The following is a 10,000-nucleotide window of genomic DNA, read 5'->3' as shown; positions in this document are numbered from 1 at the left end:
TTTTGGTGAAAAACGAAAATGTTGGTTTTGGAAAACTGGCTGGACTCAATCCTCACAAATGCCTTCAAAGTGATGTGGGAGAAGTTTGGGATCAAAAGGAATTGATCTTGGCATGGTTGGTGCATAGCCAAGTTCCATGATTTTGGTGTTTTGGCTTGATTTTGTGACTTGGTGGTGATTTTGGTGAAAAACGAAAATCATGGTTTTGGAAAACTGGCTGGACTCAATCCTCACAAATGCCTTCAAAGTGATGTGGGAGAAGTTTGGGATCAAAAGGAATTGATCTTGACATGGTTGGTGCATAGCCAAGTTCATGATTTTGTGACTTGGTGGTGATTTTGGTGAAAAACGAAAATGTTGGTTTTGGAAAAGTGGCTGGACTCAATCCTCACAAATGCCTCCAAAGTGGTGTGGGAGAAGTTTGGGATCAAAAGGAATTGATCTTGACATGGTTGGTGCATAGCCAAGTTCATGATTTTGGTGTTTTGGCTTGATTTTGTGGCTTGGTGGTGATTTTGGTGAAAAACGAAAATCATGGTTTTGGAAAAGTGGCTGGACTCAATCCTCACAAATGCCTTCAAAGTGATGTGGGAGAAGTTTGGGAGCAAAAGGAATTGATCTTGACATGGTTGGTGCATAGCCAAGTGCCATGATTTTGGATTTTTGGCTTGATTTTGTGACTTGGTGGTGATTTTGGTGAAAAACGAAAATGTTGGTTTTGGAAAACTGGCTGGACTCAATCCTCACAAATGCCTTCAAAGTGATGTGGGAGAAGTTTGGGATCAAAAGGAATTGATCTTGACATGGTTGGTGCATAGCGAAGTTCATGATTTTGGTGTTTTGGCTTGATTTTGTGGCTTGGTGGTGATTTTGGTGAAAAACGAAAATCATGGTTTTGGAAAAGTGGCTGGACTCAATCCTCACAAATGCCTTCAAAGTGATGTGGGAGAAGTTTGGGAGCAAAAGGAATTGATCTTGACATGGTTGGTGCATAGCCAAGTGCCATGATTTTGGATTTTTGGCTTGATTTTGTGGCTTGGTGGTGATTTTGGTGAAAAACGAAAATCATGGTTTTGGAAAAGTGGCTGGACTCAATCCTCACAAATGCCTTCAAAGTGATGTGGGAGAAGTTTGGGATCAAAAGGAATTGATCTTGGCATGGTTGGTGCATAGCCAAGTTCCATGATTTTGGATTTTTGGCTTGATTTTGTGACTTGGTGGTGATTTTGGTGAAAAACGAAAATCATGGTTTTGGAAAAGTGGCTGGACTCAATCCTCACAAATGCCTTCAAAGTGATGTGGGAGAAGTTTGGGATCAAAAGGAATTGATCTTGGCATGGTTGGTGCATAGCCAAGTTCCATGATTTTGGATTTTTGGCTTGATTTTGTGACTTGGTGGTGATTTTGGTGAAAAACGCAAATCATGGTTTTGGAAAAGTGGCTGGACTCAATTCTCACAAATGCCTTCAAATTGATGTGGGAGAAGTTTGGGATCAAAAGGAATTGATCTTGGCATGGTTGGTGCATAGCCAAGTTCCATGATTTTGGATTTTTGGCTTGATTTTGTGACTTGGTGGTGATTTTGGTGAAAAACGAAAATCATGGTTTTGGAAAAGTGGCTGGACTCAATCCTCACAAATGCCTTCAAAGTGATGTGGGAGAAGTTTGGGATCAAAAGGAATTGATCTTGGCATGGTTGGTGCATAGCCAAGTTCCATTATTTTGGATTTTTGGCTTGATTTTGTGACTTGGTGGTGATTTTGGTGAAAAACGAAAATCATGGTTTTGGAAAAGTGGCTGGACTCAATCCTCACAAATGCCTTCAAAGTGATGTGGGAGAAGTTTGGGATCAAAAGGAATTGATCTTGGCATGGTTGGTGCATAGCCAAGTTCCATGATTTTGGATTTTTGGCTTGATTTTGTGACTTGGTGGTGATTTTGGTGAAAAACGAAAATCATGGTTTTGGAAAAGTGGCTGGACTCAATTCTCACAAATGCCTTCAAAGTGATGTGGGAGAAGTTTGGGATCAAAAGGAATTGATCTTGGCATGGTTGGTGCATAGCCAAGTTCCATGATTTTGGATTTTTGGCTTGATTTTGTGACTTGGTGGTGATTTTGGTGAAAAACGAAAATCATGGTTTTGGAAAAGTGGCTGGACTCAATCCTCACAAATGCCTTCAAAGTGATGTGGGAGAAGTTTGGGATCAAAAGGAATTGATCTTGGCATGGTTGGTGCATAGCCAAGTTCCATGATTTTGGATTTTTGGCTTGATTTTGTGACTTGGTGGTGATTTTGGTGAAAAACGAAAATCATGGTTTTGGAAAAGTGGCTGGACTCAATCCTCACAAATGCCTTCAAAGTGATGTGGGAGAAGTTTGGGATCAAAAGGAATTGATCTTGGCATGGTTGGTGCATAGCCAAGTTCCATGATTTTGGATTTTTGGCTTGATTTTGTGACTTGGTGGTGATTTTGGTGAAAAACGAAAATCATGGTTTTGGAAAAGTGGCTGGACTCAATTCTCACAAATGCCTTCAAAGTGATGTGGGAGAAGTTTGGGATCAAAAGGAATTGATCTTGGCATGGTTGGTGCATAGCCAAGTTCCATGATTTTGGATTTTTGGCTTGATTTTGTGACTTGGTGGTGATTTTGGTGAAAAACGCAAATCATGGTTTTGGAAAAGTGGCTGGACTCAATTCTCACAAATGCCTTCAAATTGATGTGGGAGAAGTTTGGGATCAAAAGGAATTGATCTTGGCATGGTGGGTGCATAGCCAAGTTCCATGATTTTGGATTTTTGGCTTGATTTTGTGACTTGGTGGTGATTTTGGTGAAAAACGAAAATCATGGTTTTGGAAAAGTGGCTGGACTCAATCCTCACAAATGCCTTCAAAGTGATGTGGGAGAAGTTTGGGATCAAAAGGAATTGATCTTGGCATGGTTGGTGCATAGCCAAGTTCCATGATTTTGGATTTTTGGCTTGATTTTGTGACTTGGTGGTGATTTTGGTGAAAAACGAAAATCATGGTTTTGGAAAAGTGGCTGGACTCAATTCTCACAAATGCCTTCAAAGTGATGTGGGAGAAGTTTGGGATCAAAAGGAATTGATCTTGGCATGGTTGGTGCATAGCCAAGTTCCATGATTTTGGATTTTTGGCTTGATTTTGTGACTTGGTGGTGATTTTGGTGAAAAACGCAAATCATGGTTTTGGAAAAGTGGCTGGACTCAATTCTCACAAATGCCTTCAAATTGATGTGGGAGAAGTTTGGGATCAAAAGGAATTGATCTTGGCATGGTTGGTGCATAGCCAAGTTCCATGATTTTGGATTTTTGGCTTGATTTTGTGACTTGGTGGTGATTTTGGTGAAAAACGAAAATCATGGTTTTGGAAAAGTGGCTGGACTCAATCCTCACAAATGCCTTCAAAGTGATGTGGGAGAAGTTTGGGATCAAAAGGAATTGATCTTGGCATGGTTGGTGCATAGCCAAGTTCCATGATTTTGGATTTTTGGCTTGATTTTGTGACTTGGTGGTGATTTTGGTGAAAAACGAAAATCATGGTTTTGGAAAAGTGGCTGGACTCAATCCTCACAAATGCCTTCAAAGTGATGTGGGAGAAGTTTGGGATCAAAAGGAATTGATCTTGGCATGGTTGGTGCATAGCCAAGTTCCATGATTTTGGATTTTTGGCTTGATTTTGTGACTTGGTGGTGATTTTGGTGAAAAACGAAAATCATGGTTTTGGAAAAGTGGCTGGACTCAATTCTCACAAATGCCTTCAAATTGATGTGGGAGAAGTTTGGGATCAAAAGGAATTGATCTTGGCATGGTTGGTGCATAGCCAAGTTCCATGATTTTGGATTTTTGGCTTGATTTTGTGACTTGGTGGTGATTTTGGTGAAAAACGAAAATCATGGTTTTGGAAAAGTGGCTGGACTCAATCCTCACAAATGCCTTCAAAGTGATGTGGGAGAAGTTTGGGATCAAAAGGAATTGATCTTGGCATGGTTGGTGCATAGCCAAGTTCCATTATTTTGGATTTTTGGCTTGATTTTGTGACTTGGTGGTGATTTTGGTGAAAAACGAAAATCATGGTTTTGGAAAAGTGGCTGGACTCAATCCTCACAAATGCCTTCAAAGTGATGTGGGAGAAGTTTGGGATCAAAAGGAATTGATCTTGGCATGGTTGGTGCATAGCCAAGTTCCATGATTTTGGATTTTTGGCTTGATTTTGTGACTTGGTGGTGATTTTGGTGAAAAACGAAAATCATGGTTTTGGAAAAGTGGCTGGACTCAATTCTCACAAATGCCTTCAAAGTGATGTGGGAGAAGTTTGGGATCAAAAGGAATTGATCTTGGCATGGTTGGTGCATAGCCAAGTTCCATGATTTTGGATTTTTGGCTTGATTTTGTGACTTGGTGGTGATTTTGGTGAAAAACGAAAATCATGGTTTTGGAAAAGTGGCTGGACTCAATCCTCACAAATGCCTTCAAAGTGATGTGGGAGAAGTTTGGGATCAAAAGGAATTGATCTTGGCATGGTTGGTGCATAGCCAAGTTCCATGATTTTGGATTTTTGGCTTGATTTTGTGACTTGGTGGTGATTTTGGTGAAAAACGAAAATCATGGTTTTGGAAAAGTGGCTGGACTCAATTCTCACAAATGCCTTCAAATTGATGTGGGAGAAGTTTGGGATCAAAAGGAATTGATCTTGGCATGGTTGGTGCATAGCCAAGTTCCATGATTTTGGATTTTTGGCTTGATTTTGTGACTTGGTGGTGATTTTGGTGAAAAACGAAAATCATGGTTTTGGAAAAGTGGCTGGACTCAATCCTCACAAATGCCTTCAAAGTGATGTGGGAGAAGTTTGGGATCAAAAGGAATTGATCTTGGCATGGTTGGTGCATAGCCAAGTTCCATTATTTTGGATTTTTGGCTTGATTTTGTGACTTGGTGGTGATTTTGGTGAAAAACGAAAATCATGGTTTTGGAAAAGTGGCTGGACTCAATCCTCACAAATGCCTTCAAAGTGATGTGGGAGAAGTTTGGGATCAAAAGGAATTGATCTTGGCATGGTTGGTGCATAGCCAAGTTCCATGATTTTGGATTTTTGGCTTGATTTTGTGACTTGGTGGTGATTTTGGTGAAAAACGAAAATCATGGTTTTGGAAAAGTGGCTGGACTCAATTCTCACAAATGCCTTCAAAGTGATGTGGGAGAAGTTTGGGATCAAAAGGAATTGATCTTGGCATGGTTGGTGCATAGCCAAGTTCCATGATTTTGGATTTTTGGCTTGATTTTGTGACTTGGTGGTGATTTTGGTGAAAAACGCAAATCATGGTTTTGGAAAAGTGGCTGGACTCAATTCTCACAAATGCCTTCAAATTGATGTGGGAGAAGTTTGGGATCAAAAGGAATTGATCTTGGCATGGTTGGTGCATAGCCAAGTTCCATGATTTTGGATTTTTGGCTTGATTTTGTGACTTGGTGGTGATTTTGGTGAAAAACGAAAATCATGGTTTTGGAAAAGTGGCTGGACTCAATCCTCACAAATGCCTTCAAAGTGATGTGGGAGAAGTTTGGGATCAAAAGGAATTGATCTTGGCATGGTTGGTGCATAGCCAAGTTCCATGATTTTGGATTTTTGGCTTGATTTTGTGACTTGGTGGTGATTTTGGTGAAAAACGAAAATCATGGTTTTGGAAAAGTGGCTGGACTCAATCCTCACAAATGCCTTCAAAGTGATGTGGGAGAAGTTTGGGATCAAAAGGAATTGATCTTGGCATGGTTGGTGCATAGCCAAGTTCCATGATTTTGGATTTTTGGCTTGATTTTGTGACTTGGTGGTGATTTTGGTGAAAAACGAAAATCATGGTTTTGGAAAAGTGGCTGGACTCAATTCTCACAAATGCCTTCAAATTGATGTGGGAGAAGTTTGGGATCAAAAGGAATTGATCTTGGCATGGTTGGTGCATAGCCAAGTTCCATGATTTTGGATTTTTGGCTTGATTTTGTGACTTGGTGGTGATTTTGGTGAAAAACGAAAATCATGGTTTTGGAAAAGTGGCTGGACTCAATCCTCACAAATGCCTTCAAAGTGATGTGGGAGAAGTTTGGGATCAAAAGGAATTGATCTTGGCATGGTTGGTGCATAGCCAAGTTCCATTATTTTGGATTTTTGGCTTGATTTTGTGACTTGGTGGTGATTTTGGTGAAAAACGAAAATCATGGTTTTGGAAAAGTGGCTGGACTCAATCCTCACAAATGCCTTCAAAGTGATGTGGGAGAAGTTTGGGATCAAAAGGAATTGATCTTGGCATGGTTGGTGCATAGCCAAGTTCCATGATTTTGGATTTTTGGCTTGATTTTGTGACTTGGTGGTGATTTTGGTGAAAAACGAAAATCATGGTTTTGGAAAAGTGGCTGGACTCAATTCTCACAAATGCCTTCAAAGTGATGTGGGAGAAGTTTGGGATCAAAAGGAATTGATCTTGGCATGGTTGGTGCATAGCCAAGTTCCATGATTTTGGATTTTTGGCTTGATTTTGTGACTTGGTGGTGATTTTGGTGAAAAACGAAAATCATGGTTTTGGAAAAGTGGCTGGACTCAATCCTCACAAATGCCTTCAAAGTGATGTGGGAGAAGTTTGGGATCAAAAGGAATTGATCTTGGCATGGTTGGTGCATAGCCAAGTTCCATGATTTTGGATTTTTGGCTTGATTTTGTGACTTGGTGGTGATTTTGGTGAAAAACGAAAATCATGGTTTTGGAAAAGTGGCTGGACTCAATTCTCACAAATGCCTTCAAATTGATGTGGGAGAAGTTTGGGATCAAAAGGAATTGATCTTGGCATGGTTGGTGCATAGCCAAGTTCCATGATTTTGGATTTTTGGCTTGATTTTGTGACTTGGTGGTGATTTTGGTGAAAAACGAAAATCATGGTTTTGGAAAAGTGGCTGGACTCAATCCTCACAAATGCCTTCAAAGTGATGTGGGAGAAGTTTGGGATCAAAAGGAATTGATCTTGGCATGGTTGGTGCATAGCCAAGTTCCATTATTTTGGATTTTTGGCTTGATTTTGTGACTTGGTGGTGATTTTGGTGAAAAACGAAAATCATGGTTTTGGAAAAGTGGCTGGACTCAATCCTCACAAATGCCTTCAAAGTGATGTGGGAGAAGTTTGGGATCAAAAGGAATTGATCTTGGCATGGTTGGTGCATAGCCAAGTTCCATGATTTTGGATTTTTGGCTTGATTTTGTGACTTGGTGGTGATTTTGGTGAAAAACGAAAATCATGGTTTTGGAAAAGTGGCTGGACTCAATTCTCACAAATGCCTTCAAAGTGATGTGGGAGAAGTTTGGGATCAAAAGGAATTGATCTTGGCATGGTTGGTGCATAGCCAAGTTCCATGATTTTGGATTTTTGGCTTGATTTTGTGACTTGGTGGTGATTTTGGTGAAAAACGCAAATCATGGTTTTGGAAAAGTGGCTGGACTCAATTCTCACAAATGCCTTCAAATTGATGTGGGAGAAGTTTGGGATCAAAAGGAATTGATCTTGGCATGGTTGGTGCATAGCCAAGTTCCATGATTTTGGATTTTTGGCTTGATTTTGTGACTTGGTGGTGATTTTGGTGAAAAACGAAAATCATGGTTTTGGAAAAGTGGCTGGACTCAATCCTCACAAATGCCTTCAAAGTGATGTGGGAGAAGTTTGGGATCAAAAGGAATTGATCTTGGCATGGTTGGTGCATAGCCAAGTTCCATGATTTTGGATTTTTGGCTTGATTTTGTGACTTGGTGGTGATTTTGGTGAAAAACGAAAATCATGGTTTTGGAAAAGTGGCTGGACTCAATCCTCACAAATGCCTTCAAAGTGATGTGGGAGAAGTTTGGGATCAAAAGGAATTGATCTTGGCATGGTTGGTGCACAGCCAAGTTCCATGATTTTGGATTTTTGGCTTGATTTTGTGACTTGGTGGTGATTTTGGTGAAAAACGAAAATCATGGTTTTGGAAAAGTGGCTGGACTCAATTCTCACAAATGCCTTCAAAGTGATGTGGGAGAAGTTTGGGATCAAAAGGAATTGATCTTGGCATGGTTGGTGCATAGCCAAGTTCCATGATTTTGGATTTTTGGCTTGATTTTGTGACTTGGTGGTGATTTTGGTGAAAAACGCAAATCATGGTTTTGGAAAAGTGGCTGGACTCAATTCTCACAAATGCCTTCAAATTGATGTGGGAGAAGTTTGGGATCAAAAGGAATTGATCTTGGCATGGTTGGTGCATAGCCAAGTTCCATGATTTTGGATTTTTGGCTTGATTTTGTGACTTGGTGGTGATTTTGGTGAAAAACGAAAATCATGGTTTTGGAAAAGTGGCTGGACTCAATCCTCACAAATGCCTTCAAAGTGATGTGGGAGAAGTTTGGGATCAAAAGGAATTGATCTTGGCATGGTTGGTGCATAGCCAAGTTCCATGATTTTGGATTTTTGGCTTGATTTTGTGACTTGGTGGTGATTTTGGTGAAAAACGAAAATCATGGTTTTGGAAAAGTGGCTGGACTCAATTCTCACAAATGCCTTCAAAGTGATGTGGGAGAAGTTTGGGATCAAAAGGAATTGATCTTGGCATGGTTGGTGCATAGCCAAGTTCCATGATTTTGGATTTTTGGCTTGATTTTGTGACTTGGTGGTGATTTTGGTGAAAAACGAAAATCATGGTTTTGGAAAAGTGGCTGGACTCAATTCTCACAAATGCCTTCAAAGTGATGTGGGAGAAGTTTGGGATCAAAAGGAATTGATCTTGGCATGGTTGGTGCATAGCCAAGTTCCATGATTTTGGATTTTTGGCTTGATTTTGTGACTTGGTGGTGATTTTGGTGAAAAACGCAAATCATGGTTTTGCAAAAGTGGCTGGACTCAATTCTCACAAATGCCTTCAAATTGATGTGGGAGAAGTTTGGGATCAAAAGGAATTGATCTTGGCATGGTTGGTGCATAGCCAAGTTCCATGATTTTGGATTTTTGGCTTGATTTTGTGACTTGGTGGTGATTTTGGTGAAAAACGAAAATCATGGTTTTGGAAAAGTGGCTGGACTCAATCCTCACAAATGCCTTCAAAGTGATGTGGGAGAAGTTTGGGATCAAAAGGAATTGATCTTGGCATGGTTGGTGCATAGCCAAGTTCCAAGATTTTGGTGTTTTGGCTTGATTTTGTGACTTGGTGGTGTGCCAAGAATCATGAAATTTTCAAAGTGGTGGTTTTTGAGTTTTGTTGGTTGGAAAGTGTCACAAATGCATGCAGAATGAGGTCTAGAAAGTTTGGTATCAAAACCAAGCCATCTTGATGTGGTTTTGAATTTTTGAAATGTTGGAAAATAGAGGGTTTTGAAAAAAATTCATGAAAATTCGAAACCTTGGCCAATCCTAACGAAACTTGGTGGGCACCTTCTTGATATTATTATGGGATGGACTGGAAAAAATCACGCAAAAATACGGTGTCTAGATACGTTTTTCCATTTTTCCCGATTTTCCACATTTCGGGTCTTTGGAAAAATAAAAAAAATACTTCCCCATGTCGAAAAATTCTAATTTTTTGCAGGCAATGTTGTACCATTTTTATGAGGATCCCTGCAAAAAATCTCGTGAAAATTCGTTCTCTAGGTCCCAAAACAGAACTTATGTCTACTCAAAAAAAGTGTATCTACTTGTACAAAAGTGGCTTTTGCATATTTAGCTATTATAGGGGGGGGGTGTTCCTCAATGCAGCCAGCTCTTGCACCATGGAAAATTCTGGTGCGGTCCCTTCATTCCCCCCTGTTTTGGCTTGCTTTGTGGTGGGGCAAGTCAAAACGCCCACACATGGGTGATCCACCAACTTGGGTTGGTGTCACCCGTTGTGGGCGGCGGCATGGTGGTGGCCGCCGTCGGTTCCGGCCGACTGACCCGGTGGGAAAAAATGTGAATCTGTTATGTGGATTTGTGGCACGCTGGTGG

This window comes from Phaseolus vulgaris, chromosome 9 (assembly GCF_051622355.1).
Source record: "Phaseolus vulgaris cultivar YP4 chromosome 9, ASM5162235v1, whole genome shotgun sequence".
NCBI classification, from domain to species: domain Eukaryota; kingdom Viridiplantae; phylum Streptophyta; class Magnoliopsida; order Fabales; family Fabaceae; genus Phaseolus; species Phaseolus vulgaris.
The sequence above is the reverse complement of the archived record's forward strand: the minus strand, read 5'-3'. Positions refer to the sequence as shown.